At 42.7% G+C, this 18,591-nt stretch overlaps 1 protein-coding gene across 1 annotated transcript in view; it reads right to left on the reverse strand.

Moving 5' to 3' along the window:
- Positions 1-17,412, reverse strand: part of LOC110503011 (forkhead box protein N2) — a 44,152-nt gene extending 26,740 nt beyond the window's left edge. The window contains exon 1 of the mRNA XM_021581375.3: positions 17,151-17,412. The gene's annotated coding sequence lies outside the window, so the exon portion shown is untranslated. The remainder of the gene's footprint in view (positions 1-17,150) is intronic.
- Positions 17,413-18,591: the final 1,179 nt, after the last annotated feature.

Raw genomic sequence — 18,591 nt, forward strand, 5'->3', positions numbered from 1 at the left:
AAATTGTGGAAAAAGTGAAGGGGTCAGAATACTTTCTGAATGCAGTGTGTGTGTTATTTATGCTAGATAAAACAGACCAAAACACCAGCTGAAGGGAACCCATCCCAAGATCACAAAGGAAGTGCTCTTAGCTGATTATCACATTCCCGCTGCGTAGTGAATTATCATCGCTGTTATGAGTATCATTATCCTTGCTCTTATCAAAAGGCATCAAAGCGGGATGCGGCAAGGTGATCGAGGGGTCCGCTAGCTGGTTAATGGGCCACGTGTGAGTGAGTGAGAGCTAATGAGAGATATTAGCTTGTTGACTTCTCAGTGCTAAGCAAATTGCTACCGAAGCTGGCCCGGATGGTAGCCTATCGGTTCACCTGCAAGTTAAAACTACCACCCTCTCCATCGGGCCAGCCCCTCCATTATAAATGTGCTAACAGACAGACAAAAGACAGGTGCAGAGGCATATTAGGCTAATTTCCCTTTGAAACTTTATCCTACTAATGCACTGATTTAAAAAGACAAAAGAACATACAGCGGCATTAGGTTTGTGGTGACTTAATGACTCTTTAGATATGTACAGAAAAATGTGATGGCATTAGTGGGTACAGTCGAAGCAGTGGTTTTCTTAGCTTTGGTGCCTTTAAACACCACCCAGGTTATGGAGCGATTTCCTCAGTGACAACAGAAGAGGAGACTGGCTTCTGCTCCATCTCCCGATCTGCAGTGGTTGCCGTGGCAGCAGGGCCTAGCTGTAAAGGGAAGTGATTGTGCTGTACTCTATGGCGGAGCGAGGCATGAGGAGAAAGGCTAATGTGGAGAAATCAATACACGCTCCGCGCAAGGTGCTGAGGCCAGCATTCTCCTCAAACCTCACTCACAAAGACGAGGATACACTGACAGAGAAAGAGAGACATCAGCCCAGCTGTCAGAAAAAAAGTAATTATTTGAGAATGCAGTAAAAGCATGAGAGCCTCCCTTAAAACAATTTAAATGACCCCCACACTACAATTCAAATGTTGCATTGAAATCTAAACATGCCATTTTGAGTTGATAGAAGTGGATAAAGGCTAAGACACACTGTACCAAAACGATTGACTCAAACCTCTAACACCTCTGTAATAGATACTGTGTGTCACAATACTGAAGCACACATTATGACAAAAGGTTGGTTAGATTTCAGCTGATACTTGTTAGAGTGGGGGTTACATTACAACCTGGTCTGTGTAGTGTGTGTCTTACTCTGTTGGTCAAACTGGTTTGTGTGTCTCTAGTCTGTCGGAGTGCAGTAGACCGGCAAGTCCACTGATGAGAGGTCAGAGATGCTACAGTATTCCTCATTGAGGTTGAATATTTTCTGACACTGCGAAATGGATGGGGTTGAATGTGTGCAAGAGGTGAAAGCAAACAGAGTTGAGTTGAAACAAAGACGTTAGATTCAGCCTCGCTTTCTCCTCATACAAAGGAGCGGTTGTTTTTGCTCTGGCGACATTTCACAAGCCCAACAGTATTCTAAACAGAGAACTGAGCAAGGGGGAAACGCCTCAGGCCTGGTGAGGAAGTTCATTTACAAAGACAGACCAACTCACACAGAGCAACTCACAGAGAGACACCTCTATGGGACTGTGGACTTGACCAGTGACAGGAGTGGAGGTTAGGTGGAGTTCCCTACAAAAGCTCTATGCGTGTGCGTCTACAGAATGTACCCATTACCACAGCATGCACTGTCAGACAAACAGTACCCACACGTGAAGCATATGGGGAAATACAAACAGAGTTGAGGATGAGAACAAAATGACAGAACAAGGATGAGCACCAGAGAATGCCAAGAGTGTGCAAAGCGGTCATCAAGGCAAAGGGTGGCAACTTTGAAGAATCTAAATATATTTAGATTTAACACTTTTTTGGTTACTACATGATTCCATGTGTTATTTCATCATTTTGATGTCATTATTATTACACAATGTAGAATATAAGTAAAAAATAAAGAAAAACCCTGGAATGAGTAGGACTGGTACTGAGAGATATATATATATATATATATACACACACACACAGCTCAAAAAAATAAAGGGAACACTTAAACAACAATGTAACTCCAAGTCAATCACACTTCTGTGAAATCAAACTGTCCACTTAGGAAGCAACACTGACAATAAATTTCACATGCTGTTGTGCAAATGGAATAGACAACAGGTGGAAATTATAGGCAATTAGCAAGACACCCCCAATAAAGGAGTGGTTCTGCAGGTGGGGACCACAGACCACTTCTCAGTTCCTATGCTTCCTGGCTGATGTTTTGGTCACTTTTGAATGCTGGCGGTGCTTTCACTCTAGTGGTAGCATGAGACGGAGTCTACAACCCACACAAGTGGCTCAGGTAGTACAACTCATCCAGGATGGCACATCAATGAGAGATGTGGCAAGAAGGTTTGCTGTGTCTGTCAGCTTAGTGTCCAGAGCATGAAGGCGCTACCAGGAGACAAGCCAGTACATCAGGAGACGTGGAGGAGGCCGTAGGAGGGCAACAACCCAGCAGCAGGACCGATACCTCTGGCTTTGTGCAAGGAGCAGGAGGAGCACTGCCAGAGCCCTGCAAAATGACCTCCAGCAGGCCACAAATGTGCATGTGTCTGCTCAAACGGTCAGAAACAGACTCCATGAGGGTGGTATGAGGGCCCGACGTTTTTAATTTGCCAGAGAACACCAAGATTAGCAAATTCGCCACTGGCGCCCTGTGCTCTCCACAGATTAAAGCAGGTTCACACTGAGCACGTGACAGGCGTGACAGTCTGGAGACGCCGTGGAGAACGTTCTGCTGCCTGCAACATCCTCCAGCATGACCGGTTTGTCGGTGGGTCAGTCATGGTGTGGGGTGGCATTTCTTTAGGGCCGCACAGCCCTCCATGTGCTCGCCAGAGGTAGCCTGACTACCATTAGGTACCGAGATGAGATCCTCAGACCCCTTGTGAGACCATATGCTGGTGCGGTCGGCCCTGGGTTCCTCCTAATGCAAGACAATGCTAGACCTCATGTGGCTGGAGTGTGTCAGCAGTTCCTGCAAGAGGAAGGCATTGATGCTATGGACTGGCCCGCCCGTTCCCCAGACCTGAATCCAATTGAGCACATCTGGGACATCATGTCTCGCTCCATCCACCAACGCCACGTTGCACCAGACTGTCCAGGAGTTGGCGGATGCTTTAGTCCAGGTCTGGGAGGAGATCCCTCAGGAGACCATCCGCCACCTCATCAGGAGCATGCCCAGGCGTTGTAGGGAGGTCATACAGGCACGTGGAGGCCACACACAATACTGAGCCTCATTTTGACTTGTTTAAGGACATTACATCAAAGTTGGATCAGCCTGTAGTGTGGTTTTCCACTTTAATTTTGAGTGTGACTCCAAATCCAGACCTCCATGGGTTGATAAATTTGATTTCCATTGATAATTTTTGTGTGATTTTGTTGTCAGCACATTCAACTATGTAAAGAAAAAAGTATTTAATAAGAATATTTCATTCATTCAGATCTAGGGTGTTATTTTAGCGTTCCCTTAATTTTTTTGAGCAGTGTATATATAGCGCGAGTCCAATAGGGAAGGTATGTGGTGAGGACAAACACGGTCCTTTAGCTCAGATACTAGTGGAGAGAGTGAGATGGATAGCCTAACCTAGGCCTCCCCAGTGGTGCAGCGGTCTAAGGTACTGCATCTACAGACCCGGGTTTGATCCCGGGATGTATCACAACAGGCCATGGTCGGCATTGGTCGGCGCACAACTGGCCCAGGGTCATCCGGGTTAGGGGAGGGTTTACTTGGCTCATCGCTCTCTAGCGACTCCTTGTGGCAGGCCGGGCACTTGCAGGCTGACATCGGTCTGTGTTTCCTCTGACGCATTGGTGTGGCTGGCCTCCGGGTTAAGTGGGTGCGGTTTGGAGGGTCACGTTTCGGAGGATGCACGACTCGACCTTCGCCTCCCGAGCCAGTTAGGGAGTTGCAGCGATGAGACAAGATCGAAATTGGGGAGAAAGGGGGGGGGTCAAATAAAAAATATAAATTAATAAAGTAGGCTAAACTAAAGGGTTGCAGTGGAATGTGGATCTCCATTTGTCTACCGATTTTTCAGAGCACTGTTGATGTCTGACTGCTGACATTTTCATGTGATTCTACATGTAAAAATCACATCTAGCATGGCATGTGTTGTTGTCTATCCCCACCACCTGGGGACGGCCCGTCAGGAAGTCCAGGATCCAGTTGCAGAGGGAGGTGTTTAGTCCCAAGGTCCTGAGCTTAGTGATAAGCTAGGAGGAAAGGGATCGTCGACGCGTGGGAAACAGGGGGTTAACTGCCTTGCTCAGGGGCAGACAACAGATTTTTACCTTGTCAGCTTGGAAGGCACTATACTGTTGAACGCTGAGCTGTAGTCTGAACAGCATTCTCACGTAGGTGTTCCTTTTGTCCAGGTGGGAAAGGGCAGTGTTGAGTGCAATAGAGATTACGTCATCTGTGGATCTGTTAGGGTAGTATGCAAGTTGGAGTGGGTCCAGGGTGTCTGGGATGATGGTGTTGATGTGAGCCATGAGCCATGACCAGCATTTCAAAGCAATTCATGGCTACAGATGAGTGTTTTACGGGGCAATAGTCATTTAGACAGGTTACCTTGGCGTTCTTGGGCACAGGGACTATGGTGGTCTGCTTGAAACATTTACATATTACAGACTGGGTCAGGGAGAGGTTGAAAATGTCAGTCAAGACACTTGCCAGCTCTGGCCTTCCAAAGTACAACTCAGACTATCAGTGTTCAGCGATGGCTCACTCTTAAGGGTCATGTGATTTAGAGTTCAGTCAGTTGGTGTGCAAACATTGCCCCAGCTAACACAGAGCTACGTGGCAGAACACTCACAAGCTGCAGAATCATGTATTAAAAGGGTAGTACTACGCAACTTTCGGAACAAATTAAAATGCATGTGCTCATTCCAGAAGATGTGGGTGAAATGTGTGGAGAATTTCAGCAACGCTTGTTAATACTAGTCTATTCAAATCAATGACGTAACAGAATAATTATTTCATAATCTAGAAACCCTTTCGTCTCAGCTTTTTTCTTGACATTTATTACATTGCAACCTCTTGACACCAATGTGAGTCGTTGTGCATTCTTTGAACATAGGCCTACACCATTATAAACTCGGTTAAGCTATGAAAGAAACAGGATTTTTGGTGCAGGTACAGCCAACTAGCACATAAATATTACGATAGTCAATATTATACAGTACAATATCACGGTATGTAACTATCAATTTTTCCTCCACCACTAGTAAAGTCACACTAGTCTTAAATAGACAGGATCAGAGAAGCTTTCAGAAGGTACACAACGTCTGGTCCGTGGCTCTGAGCAGTGTGTGTGTGTGTGTCAGGAGATGAAATATGTGAGCAGCTGCAGTCATTAAAAGCAGTAACCTCCAAACAAAGGCCAGATCATATCAGCAGACAGACAAGAGCCTTGATGGGTTGATAGAGGAGGCAGCGGCAACAGACAAATTGGCTGCTTCAGTGGGATAAACCAGAAACCACCAGATATGGCCGGAGAAGAGGAGAGCTTACTAACCCAAAGGGGACAACTCTCAGAGAAGACAAGAAGGAGATATGGTCCTGACATGAATCAGGAAGACTAAAATAAAGAACCAAGACAGCACACCGCTGTTGTTTTTCTGCTCTTCTTTCACTTCCTTTAAAGGTGCAATATGTAACTTTTTGGGCTAACTGACCAAATTCACATAGAAATGTGAGTTAGACAGTAGATCTGTCTCTCTCATTGAAAGCAGGTCTAAGAAGCGTTAGTTAGATCTGTTCTATACATGCTGTTTCTATGCTTCCCGTTCTTAGTTTTGTTTGTGTCATACTTTCAGTTTTGTACACCAGCTTCAAAAAGCTTAAAATACAATATTTTTGGTTATTTAAAAGATACTTCACAGCAGATTAGATACAAGGGACAATGATTCTCTATACTTCTTTTGTCACAAACTGAAATTTGGCGAACTATTATAATTTTGCGACCAGGAAATAGTGGTGCGATTTCCACATACTGCACCTTTAAATCACACAGCCTGAGTTAAATACAGGTTGAATTGTTTCACTTTTTCATGCAACACTGAGGTGGTGTCTACACTTACATGGGACTTATGCTATCCTAATATAAAGATCACATTGAAAAGACGGGTCTAGGCGCACAAGTCGCTTGATGGTCCGATTGTGGTCAGATCTGGCTGACATATCAGGGGGTAGTCAGGGATGCATCGTGTGCGGATTTCTCCTCAGTCTGAACGCAATCAGGCTACCAAAGGCACATACAGTGGGTGAAATCATCAGCACTTTTCCCACAATTCTCCAGAGGCATAATAATGTTGGAGGAAATTCATTCCCAGCATGTGAGGAACGTGTGTGCTGGCCTCATAAATGCTAGCAAGCTGATTAATATTTAGAAATCCAAGAGTTAAGCTAACCCATTTGCAATCCCTTTAACATTGCCTGCTAGTTTGCGGACTGGCCAATTCCATTTGAATACAGCCCGGGAAAAGGTCATCTGGACACACTGTGGACACATTTACATGCAGTTGCAGATGCATGACGCACTGGGTATTCCATGATCAAAACTCTAAGATCAGAATACTAAAGCTACATGAACGGTTAAGTCTAGACGGCCTGAGAAACAGTAAACAGAGTGGTGAACATCTTGCTACTGTGTCTGTCCATGAAAACCAGTCATCTGTGCCTTCATGTGATTGAGTGTGTCTTAGTAATCTTTCTTCCACTGAAGACTAATTGATGTGTATAAACAGTTGAATTCAGAAGTTTACATATACCTTAACCAACTACATTTAAACCCAGTTTCACAATTCCTGACATTTAATCCTAGTAAAAAGCTCCACAATGAAATAGGGTGGGGGCTGTGCTTTGACAAAGTGGGTGGGGTTATATCCTTCCTGTTTGGCCCTGTCCGGGGGTCATCGGATGGGGCCACAGTGTCTCCTGACCCCTGCTGTCTCAGCCTCCAGTATTTATGCTGCAGTAGTTTGTGTCGGGGGGCTAGGGTCAGTTTGTTATATCTGGAGTACTTCTCCTGTCTTATCTGGTGTCCTGTGTGAATTTAAGTATGCTCTCTCTAATTCTCTCTCTTTTTCTTTCTCTCTCTCTCGGAGGACCTGAGCCCTAGGACCATGCCTCAGGACTACCTGGCATGACGACTCCTTGCTGTCCCCAGTCCACCTGGCCGTGCTACTGCTCCAGTTTCAACTGTTCTGCCTGTGATTATTATTATTGGACCATGCTGGTCATTTATGAACATTTGAACATCTTGGCCATGTTCTGTTATAATCTCCACCCGGCACAGCCAGAGGAGGACTAGCCACCCCACATAGCCTGGTTCCTCTCTAGGTTTCTTCCTAGGTTTTGGCCTTTCTAGGGAGTTTTTCCTAGCCACCGTGCTTCTACACCTGCATTGCTTGCTGTTTGGGGGTTTTAGGCTGGGTTTCTGTACAGCACTTTGAGATATCAGCTGATGTACGAAGGGCTAAATAAATACATTTGATTAGCACTTTTCGCACCAAAGTACGTTCGTCTCTAGGAGACAGAACGGGTCGCCTTCCTGAGCGGTATGACGGCTGCGTGGTCCCATTGTGTTTATACTTACGTACTATTGTTTGTACAGATGAACATAATACCTTCAGGCATTTGGAAATTACTCCCAAGGATGAACCAGACTTGTGGAGGTCCACAATTTTTTTTCTGGGGTCTTGCCTGATTTCTTTTGAATTTCCCATGATGTCAAACAAAGATGCACTGAGTTTGAAGGTAGGCTTTGAAATACATCCACAGGTACACCTCCAATCAAATTATGTCAATTGGCTTTAGAAGCTTCTGATAGGATATCTTTAGTGTATGTAAACTTTCTGACTAGAGGTTGACCGATTAATTAGGGCCTATTTCAAGTTTTCATAACAATCGGTAATCAGCATTTTTGGACAACGATTGTGGCCGATTACGTTGCACTCCACGAGGAGACTGCGTGGCAGGCTGACTACCTGTTACGCGAGTGCAGCAAGAAGCCAAGGTAAGTTGCTAGCTACCATTAAACTTACCTTATAAAAAACAATCAATCTTAAAATAATCACTAGTTAACCCTTTAGCCAGGGAGTCATGCTGAGACCATCAATAAACAATTACTCTACGTCCTATATGCACATCAATTACTCTACGTCTACAGTTGAAGTCGGAAGTTTGCATACACTTAGGATGGAGTCGTTAAAAAAATTGTTTTAAATCACTCCACACATTTCTGGTTAACAAAAATGTGTTTTGGCAAGTCGGTTAGGACTACTACTTAGTGCATTCCAACAATTGTCTACAGACAGACTATTTCACTTATAATTCACTGTATCACAATTCCAGTGGGTCAGAAGTAGAGGTCGACCGATTATGATTTTTCAACGCAGATACCAGTTATTGGAGGACCAAAAAAAGCCGATACCGATTAATCGGACAAATTATTTTTTATTAATACATTTGTAATGACAATTACAACAATACCATTTGTATTTCATATACAGTGCCTTGCGAAAGTATTCGGCCCCCTTGAACTTTGCGACCTTTTACCACATTTCAGGCATCAAACATAAAGATATAAAACTGTATTTTTTTGTGAAGAATCAACAAGTGGGACACAATCATGAAGTGGAACGACATTTATTGGATATTTCAAACTTTTTTAACAAATCAAAAACTGAAAAATTGGCAGTGCAAAATTATTCAGCCCCCTTAAGTTAATACTTCGTAGCGCCACCTTTTGCTGCGATTACAGCTGTAAGTCGCTTGGGGTATGTCTCTATCAGTTTTGCACATCGAGAGACTGAATTTTTTTCCCATTCCTCCTTGCAAAACAGCTCGAGCTCAGTGAGGTTGGATGGAGAGCATTTGTGAACAGCAGTTTTCAGTTCTTTCCACAGATTCTCGATTGGATTCAGGTCTGGACTTTGACTTGGCCATTCTAACACCTGGATATGTTTATTTTTGAACCATTCCATTGTAGATTTTGCTTTATGTTTTGGATCATTGTCTTGTTGGAAGACAAATCTCCGTCCCAGTCTCAGGTCTTTTGCAGACTCCATCAGGTTTTCTTCCAGAATTGTCCTGTATTTGGCTCCATCCATCTTCCCATCAATTTTAACCATCTTCCCTGTCCCTGCTGAAGAAAAGCAGGCCCAAACCATGATGCTGCCACCACCATGTTTGACAGTGGGGATGGTGTGTTCAGGGTAATGAGCTGTGTTGCTTTTAAGCCAAACATAACGTTTTGCATTGTTGCCAAAAAGTTCAATTTTGGTTTCATCTGACCAGAGCACCTTCTTCCACATGTTTGGCAAACTTTAAACAACACTTTTTATGGATATCTTTAAGAAATGGCTTTCTTCTTGCCACTCTTCCATAAAGGCCAGATTTGTGCAATATACGACTGATTGTTGTCCTATGGACAGAGTCTCCCACCTCAGCTGTAGATCTCTGCAGTTCATCCAGAGTGATCATGGGCCTCTTGGCTGCATCTCTGATCAGTCTTCTCCTTGTATGAGCTGAAAGTTTAGAGGGACGGCCAGGTCTTGGTAGATTTGCAGTGGTCTGATACTCCTTCCATTTCAATATTATCGCTTGCACAGTGCTCCTTGGGATGTTTAAAGCTTAGGAAATCTTTTTGTATCCAAATCCGGCTTTAAACTTCTTCACAACAGTATCTCGGACCTGCCTGGTGTGTTCCTTGTTCTTCATGATGCTCTCTGCGCTTTGAACTTCTGGAGAGAGTTTGCTGCACTGAAAGTAAAGGGGCTGAATAATTTTGCACGGCCAATTTTTCAGTTTTTGATCTGTTAAAAAAGTTTGAAATATCCAATAAATGTTGTTCCACTTCATGATTGTGTCCCACTTGTTGTTGATTCTTCACAAAAAAATACAGTTTTCTATCTTTATGTTTGAAGCCTGAAATGTGGCAAAAGGTCGCAAAGTTCAAGGGGGCCGAATACTTTCGCAAGGCACTGTACCTTTGACTATTGGGTGTTCTTATAGGCACTATATAGTATTGCCAGTGTAACAGTATCGCTTCCGTCCCTCTCCTCACCCCTACCTGGGCTCGAACCAGGAGCACATTGACAACAACCACCCTCGAAGCATCGTTACCCATTGCTCCACAAAAGCCACGGCCCTTGCAGAGCAAGGGGAACAACTACTTCGAGGTCTCCGAGCGAGTGACGTCACCGATTTGAAACGCTATTAGCACGCACCCCGCTAACTAGCTAGCCATTTCACATTGGTTACACCAGCCTAATCTCGGGAGTTGATAGGCTTGAAGTCATAAACAGCTCAATGCTTGAAGCACAGCAAAGAGCTGCTGGCAAATGCACGAAAGTGCTTTTTGAATGAACGCTTACGAGCCTGCTGCTGCCTAGCACCGCTCAGTTAGACTTCTGTATCAAATCAGACTTAATTATAACATAAGACACAGAAATGCGAGCCCTAGGTCATTAATATGGTCAAATCCGGGAACTATCATTTCGAAAACAAAAGGTCAATTCTTTCAGTGAAATACGGAACCGTTCCGTATTTTATCAAACGGGTGGCATCCCTAAGTCTAAATATTGCTGTTACATTGCATAACCTTCAATGTTAAGTAGCGTCCCACCTGGCCAACATCCGGTGAAATTGCAGAACGCAAATTTCAAATTACAGAAATATAAATAGTTAACATTCATGAAAATACACGTATTATACATCAAACTAAAGCTTAACTTCTTGTTAATCCAGCCGCTGTGTCAGATTCAAAAAGGATTTACGGCGAAAGCACGCCATGTGATTATCTGAGGACAGCACCCCGCATACAAAAAACATTAAACATTTTTCAACCAGGCAGGTGTGACACGAAAGTCAGAAATAGCGATATAATAAATGCCTTACTTTTGATCTTCTTCTGTTGGCACTCCAAAAGGTCTCAGTTACATCACAAATTGTCCTTTTGTTCGACAATGTCCTTCTTTATATCCATAAAAACTCAAGTTTAGCTGGCGCGGTTCATTCAATAGTCCACCGGTTTCCCTCCTTCAAAATGAATCCCAAACGTTACCAATAAACTTATCCAAACAAGTCAAACAATGTTTATAATCAAACCTCAGGTACCCCAATACGTGAATTAACTATAAAATGTAAGACGGATAATAGTATGTTCATTACCTGGAGATAAATAACAAAGAATGCACTTTCACCCACGCGCATGGAAACACTACAGCCAAAATGGGAGCCACTTAGAAAAACTACAACCTCTAGCTCCATTTTCCCAAAAACCAGCCTGAAACTCTTTCTAAAGACTGTTGACATCTAGTGGAAGCCCTAGGAACTGCAATCTGGGAGGACTTCTCATAATAAACATGAAAGCCATTGGAAACGGTGGAAGGCTGAAATTATATATTTTTTGGATGGTTTGTCCTCTGGGTTTTGCCTGCCATGTCAGTTCTGTTATACTCAGACATCATTTTAACAGTGTTAGAAACTTTAGAGTGTTTTCTATCCAAATCTACCAATTATATGCATATCCCAGCTTCTGGGCCTGAATAACAGGCAGTTTACTCTGGGTGGGCACGCTTTTCATCCGGACGTGAAAATACTGCCCACTACCCAAGAGAGGTTAAAATAAATTAATTTTAGCAGGCAATATTAACTAAATATGCAGGTTCAAAAATATATACTTGTGTATTGATTTTAAATAAAGGCATTGCTGTTTATGTCAAGGTACACATTGGTGCAACGACAGTGCTTTTTTCGCAAATGTGCTTGTTAAATCTTTACACGTTTGGAGAAGTAGGCTGTGATTCGATGAGAAATTAACTGGCACCGCATCGATTATATGCAACGCAGGAGAAGCTAGATAACTACACGTGGTTGATGATATTCCTAGTTTAATTACAAAAATAAACCAACCAACCACGCATAGAGAACACAATGTTTGAAGGTCATTGTTAAAAATCACAGACCTTTTCAAGACTGGCTGTTGATCAGACTGGTACTTTAGTTAACTACATGAACGGCACAAAACTCACCCGTTTTTGTTCCTACAGGCAGTGTGTTTTCTAATTCTAACACCATCTCAAACCCCAAACGCTACTCCAGAATGTTCAGATAGGCCCAGTCGCTACACACATCGTCAGACCACCAGTTATCTTCACACCTTGAGTGTTAATTGGGTATAAAGGGTGTTGAGTGCAGCACCTTAGCACACTGGAGTCAATAGAATAATAGGAGTGACAGAGGTTAGTTAACTATTTCGGTCTCCATAACAGACTTCCAGACATGTCAACTTATTTAAGGACTGCTGCTAATCCTAATGGCCTCCATTAAACAGCCCCAGCTAAAACACAATCCCCTATACAGACCACTACTATAGTTCTGAAGAGGTATAGGCTAACCTTTCATCATTCCGGGTCGAAGTCCATCACACTGTGATAACATGGCATTGTTGTTAACGTAATAGGGAATGCTTTGTATTCACAGACTGGTAGGCCTTAAAGTAACAGACATACAATCCTTATAAGTCCTTAACACTAATGCATGTGAAGAACATGCAATCTAACAGTATTTACTTCTTGGAAAGCGGAATAACTGGCATATTACCTTGTGAAACACGTTTATGATAGTTATAGCGCCTATAGGCAAGGCATGATGAATGTATTAAGAGTAACAAAGCACCTATAGCCTCCTACATGTCTCAGAACCATTAGTGTTCCATTCCCTAGTCTCCAGAGTGAGATGGATAATGTCAGTCTGGTACACTTCAACATGTCCCAGAGGACAAGGACAGAATATTCACCAAAATTGAAGCACCGGGCTCTTTCTATTGCACTTCTTGATTAAAATGGCATGTCTTTCACTGTGGAATATGGTTAGTGTGTTGTTGTCAACATAGTGCTGAGTGCAAATAAAGGGGTGGGATTTTGATTCTAGAATCTAATGCCGGCGATTGAAATAACCTTATTATGTTGAGCAGCCAAGATGATCAACAACACATACACCCTACACGCACGCACACACACACTTGTGACAATCTTTCCACCACGTGCCTGTGCTGAGATAGCCATTACATAGCAGGGTTAGCAGCAGCATTACTAGGGTTATGGGCAGGGCATATTTATAGTCATGAATGCCATGAAAGAGAGAACGTCTCAAACTACTTCGGGCAGCTAAGATACTTACCCGTCTGACTGCAGCCCTCCTCTAGAAGTATGTATACGTGTGCACATTATGGTACATACATTTTTTCCCCCTAGCAAACGCACAGGGCAGAAACATTTTTAACAGCATATGGTTCAAAGAAAACCAATCATGTGCAGTGTGCTCACACACAAACACACGATGGGCCTGAATTCCTGGCAGTAAACTAATGACAGGTTGATCACTTCTGTTTCCCTACTTTTGTCTCAGGCCTGTTTATCTGTGGCACATTTGTCAGCAAACAGCATCTGTTTGACAAAACAGGAACACTGCCCCTCCCCACCCTAATCTCACACACGCACTTGCCTGCGTAACAAGACAACTACAGTAGGCAACACGTTTCAATCCAAATCATCATCCTGTTTTGTAAGAGAAAGGGGGAGACATGATCACACAGACACGAGAGGGGATACAATAATAGTATGTTATCACACCAACTGCCACACCTATGGAGAACAAAAAATGTTGAATTGGCTACCAACAGTCAGACAATCTTGTGATAATCCATTACCGCATGGATTTAGTGTAGCAGTCATTCTCAGAAAACAGGCCACTGTTCCTAGGCCGTCATTAAAAATAAGAATTTGTTCTTAACTGACTTGCCTAGTTAAATAAAAGGTAAAATAAAATAAAAAATAATAATTTAAAAAATTCTCTCAAGAATCAACTTTCACAAAATGCCCTCTGGAATCTCTGAGATTAGGATATGTACTTATCTATTTCATAAATATTATGTTTTGCTGCCAGATATTATGCATTTTAAAAACATTCCAAATTTCATTACCATAAAAATCCCCAAAAGTTACAAATTAATATTGAAATGTTTTTTTAAACAACGCTACCCTAATGAAAAGGCCTGGGTCAAACATAACGCCGAAAACAAAAAAATATTTCAAATGAAGTTATCAATAATAATACAATTTTAGAAATCTGACTTTTCCACAATTTAAGCCGTTTGATAATGAGAAGGCCAAGGGGGTGTTTGAGAATATAACCTCATTCTGAAGGCATATAAGCAAATAAATTAACCTGTGCTCATCTAAGGAGTTTTTACAGGAACTTGAAAAAGTGTTACGTCATGAGACATGTCCACAGACAGTGTTAGTGCGTACTCCATACTATAACTTTGGGGTGAAAATGTACCATTTAAAATATGACACCGTAGTCCTCAGAATGATGGTTGATTTTTGCTGTTAAATCATAGTTTTATAACTCAATTTGCTACAGACATTTTAAAACTGGTTTCATCGACCGTTGAGGTCAAGCACAAGGCAGTGTCCCCCTCACAAATTCAGAGTCCCCCAGTTGAAATAAAGGAAACACTTCAGGAAATGAGGGATACAAAGTGTATTGGAAGCAGGTGCTTCCACACAGGTGTGGTCCCTGGGTTAATTAAGCAATTAACATCCCACCATGCTTAGGTTCATGTATAAAAATGCCCAGTTGGCCATTATTCTGGCTACCATGGTAGACAAGATCTCAGTGACTTTGAAATAGTGGTCTCAAAGGAGCATAGGGGGTTTAAAGTGTGTGTGTGTGTGTGTAAGTGTCGCAATCACCAGATCTCAACTCAATTGAACACTTAAGGTTGTTTCTAGAGTGGCGACAGACAGCGTTTTCCACCACCACCATCAACAAAACATCCAATAATGGAATTTATTGTGGAAGAATGGTGTCACATCCCTCCAATAGAGTCCCAGATACTTCTAGAATCTATGCCACAGATCGGCAACATGGACAGGGTTGTGGGCCACAATGTGAACTCATAAGGAGCTGCGGTGGCTCGCAGATCAGCTACGCACAACCATTCTCACACATGTAGTCAGAGCCAGCCCTAGCCTTTTGGGGGCCATCAGCAACATTTTGTTGGGGGCCCTAAGCAACATTTTGTGGATATGCTATGTATATGCTAAAAAAATAAATAATTTACCAATCTACTTTTTTTAGCTGACACGGCTAATTGAGTGACTGATAAGAAAATAAATACTGATGGATAACCAAATATAGAAATGTCACCTTGTGTATTCTACTATTATAACTCTCAACAATAAGGTGTGACCCAGACTAAGTTCCCAAAAAATGTGTGGGTAGCAAAATTCCAGGAAATTTCAAAAATTCCCAGTTGGAGAATTACAGAATTTGTTTTAAGTTCCTGGAATTTTGCAACCCGCAGCCCCAGTGTGTGTATGTATATATATATATTTATTTTTTGGGGGGGGTCAGTTGCCCATCCCTGATCTATGCCAAGGCGCATTGAAGATGTGCTGGATGCTCGTGGTGGCCCAATGCCCTATTAATTGGAATAATCCACCCAAAACCACTCATTCCTATAATTTACCATGTTATATAACACTAATATGTGATAATAATATTTTTGTTAAAGATGCAAAAACAACAGTCCAAATCTTTCCTCTAAGACACCACGTTGGTGTTCCCTTTATTTTGGCAGTTACCTGTAGCTACTCCAAAGGCAATTTGACACTAAACCCATTGAATGTCCAGGGATGTGCTGATATGTTCCAATATATGACGAGGGTCTTCTTCAGAGTTGCTGTGGTGACTTCTTCCATCACCAGTGAGCTGTGTCGCTGTCCCATAATGCATTGTCAAAGACCACGCTCCATTTCAACTGGCAAAATTGCAGCGTGGGACAATCTGCATGTGAGTGATTGAGGATTGGACTCAACGTCCATCCAGATATATATTGCATTGAGTGCAGGCCAACTCATGGGGAGGCTGAGCGGAAGAAATTAAAGGTTAGCAACCAATCTTTCGCTTGATCAGCTCTTCGATATCCCCTGGACCACGTGTCACGGGAAATTTCACTCAATGAGGAATCAATAACAGAAATAATTCACTCATCATTTTCACACACAAAGCGACTATCGCTGTTTGATAGACCGACAACACCGCAAATGGGCTACAGAGTCAAACATGGTAACACCCCCTGCTACTGTCGCCCAACAAAATTGCCCTACATTTTCTCCTCAAATGAAAAAACGTTCTTGCATTAACAAATCAACGACTAAGGTTTAAAATACTATTTCAGATTGCTTTAAAAATCTCCATGCTGCAAATTACACAGATGGCATGACCTCATTTAATACATGAAATAAGTTCAGGTGTCAGATGTGGTGTCTGACAAATGGTTGAACTTGCAGGCAGACTCGTGTCATGACTCATGGCAATCTAACGTCGAATGAAACAGGGAGTAAACATAACACATTCAAGAAACGACAACGATACGTGTTCATCGAATGACTGCATGCGAAAACTTGCCATTTGATATGACCCGTAAAACCGTTAGGAAAGTAACGAAGCTTCTTCCATCGTCGCTACACATTTATATCCACCGTCGCTACACATTGTTGCAATTGATATATACGTCTGTTAAGGTGTTTAATGCATGCTCAAATCGGAATAAAAACATTGGACGGCCAATTGTATCTTGTTGGCTACTGCTCGGTCACAAAAGAAGTTTGCTACAGTTAGCTCGATAGCTAATGCCACATGGAAGACAAGACGCCAAAACAACTTCTTAGCACAAGGTAGCTCTAGTATAGTATATATTGTAGAGTTGAGAAACTCAAGTAAAAAAAAATTTAAAAACACATACTAAATAATTTAAACGTTTCCATATAACATTGTTTATGTAGCTTACCATAACCTAAAGCTAGAGTTCGGATAACAAATGGGGGAAGTAACGTTACATGTTTGTCCGCTATAGAACTGCCATGCTGGCTGCTCGAGCTATCAGTTACTGCTCTCATTTACTTCGCGCTGCCTTTCACTGGCCATGGAAAACACAACTCATTCCGTGATATCTCACACCATGAAATGAAATAAGCATATCTTTTCAACTACTTACAATCATGCACGCGGTTCCTGTAAAATAGCAGTGTGGCTGGAATCGTGTGTTCAGGTGTCTGTCTCAGTTTCTCACAGTGTCGGAGATCACATCCGCAGCTGCTTCCTCATACACGCAACGCGCAGATCACGCCGCACAGCAACGCTACCAAACCCCTCTCCGTCGCCAAGGCAACAAACCCACTTCAGCCAATCATAACCCCTCCCTTCCATACCCCCTGGCATCTGGCCGCAGCGCGGAAGAACAGCGTTGATTTGTGCGCGCGGTCGCCGCTACACAATTTGTATTTATTTTTTATTCACAGGAGTTCATTATGTAGCCTAACTAGCATATGACGTATTGTAAACGCAATTCAATTAGATTGAACAAGCGCACAGTACCATTGTTTTATGTCTCCAAATAATACAGTTAATTCCAACTGAATAAACTGCACAGCATTTGGTGGTGAAAGTGGGGATTAAAGGGAAAGAAAAGGCATCTGCTTCACTTTGGCGGGGGAGTCCAGCCAGAGGCCTCATGCCCATAGGGGAAACAGGGGCATGTGCCCCTTCAGAATTTTCCTTTAAAAAAAAAAAAATATTCTGTAATATGACTAGACACCTTTCAATTTTATGAAGTTAGCTCAGATAGGTTCCCAACATCATAACTAGCTACCAAGAAGCCTTTTCAGGCTGTCAATCAAGTTAGAGTAGTTAACTTGTCTAACTATCTTAGCTGACATGCCTGTTGGCCAGGTTTGTAGACTTCAGAAAAGCAAGCAATAACTAAATGTACTGAATAAGACTCACATTCCTTTTAATCTTTTACCCAAATTTGAGCAGAGAAACATATTTTGTTTCTTTAAAAAAAGAAGCAGGAGGATCGGACAGTTGAAGAGGTACGCTTAGATATGCCGATAAATATACTTTTTTATTTTGACATAGAATTAAGTATAATGATTATGTCTCTAGGTTGCAGGAAAAAGGTGTTTTAAAAAATGCAAAATACGCCAATTTATGGTCGGAAGACCGAGCCCCCCCTCTGGACAACCCCCCAGCCATCCTCACGTAATGTGCCCCCTCGGGTTTTTGGGATGCATGGTGCCCCTACGCTTGACATATTTGCACAGTATTACACAGTCATGTAGACCCACAGTATAATGGCAAGGGATGCATTATATGTATTCTTGAGTAGAGCCTATTGATCATTTGAGAGCCTATGGGCCAAAGTGCAACTCTATGGGCTCTCTAAGCATCACAGTTTACACCAAACTGTAACTCTCACATCAGAGTATGATAGCTGACTCACTTTAGACCTCCTCCTCCTGCTCCTCTGTCCTCCTTCTCTGTCCTCGTCCTACCGCTCCTCTGTCCTCCTCCTCCCGCTCCTCTGTCCTCCTACTCTGTCCTCCTCCTCCTGCTCCTCTGTCCTCCTCCTCCCACTCCTCTGTCCTCCTTCTCTG

The sequence above is a fragment of the Oncorhynchus mykiss genome, chromosome 23 (assembly GCF_057628025.1).
Source record: "Oncorhynchus mykiss isolate SJ-2025 chromosome 23, ASM5762802v1, whole genome shotgun sequence".
Lineage (NCBI taxonomy): Eukaryota > Metazoa > Chordata > Actinopteri > Salmoniformes > Salmonidae > Oncorhynchus > Oncorhynchus mykiss.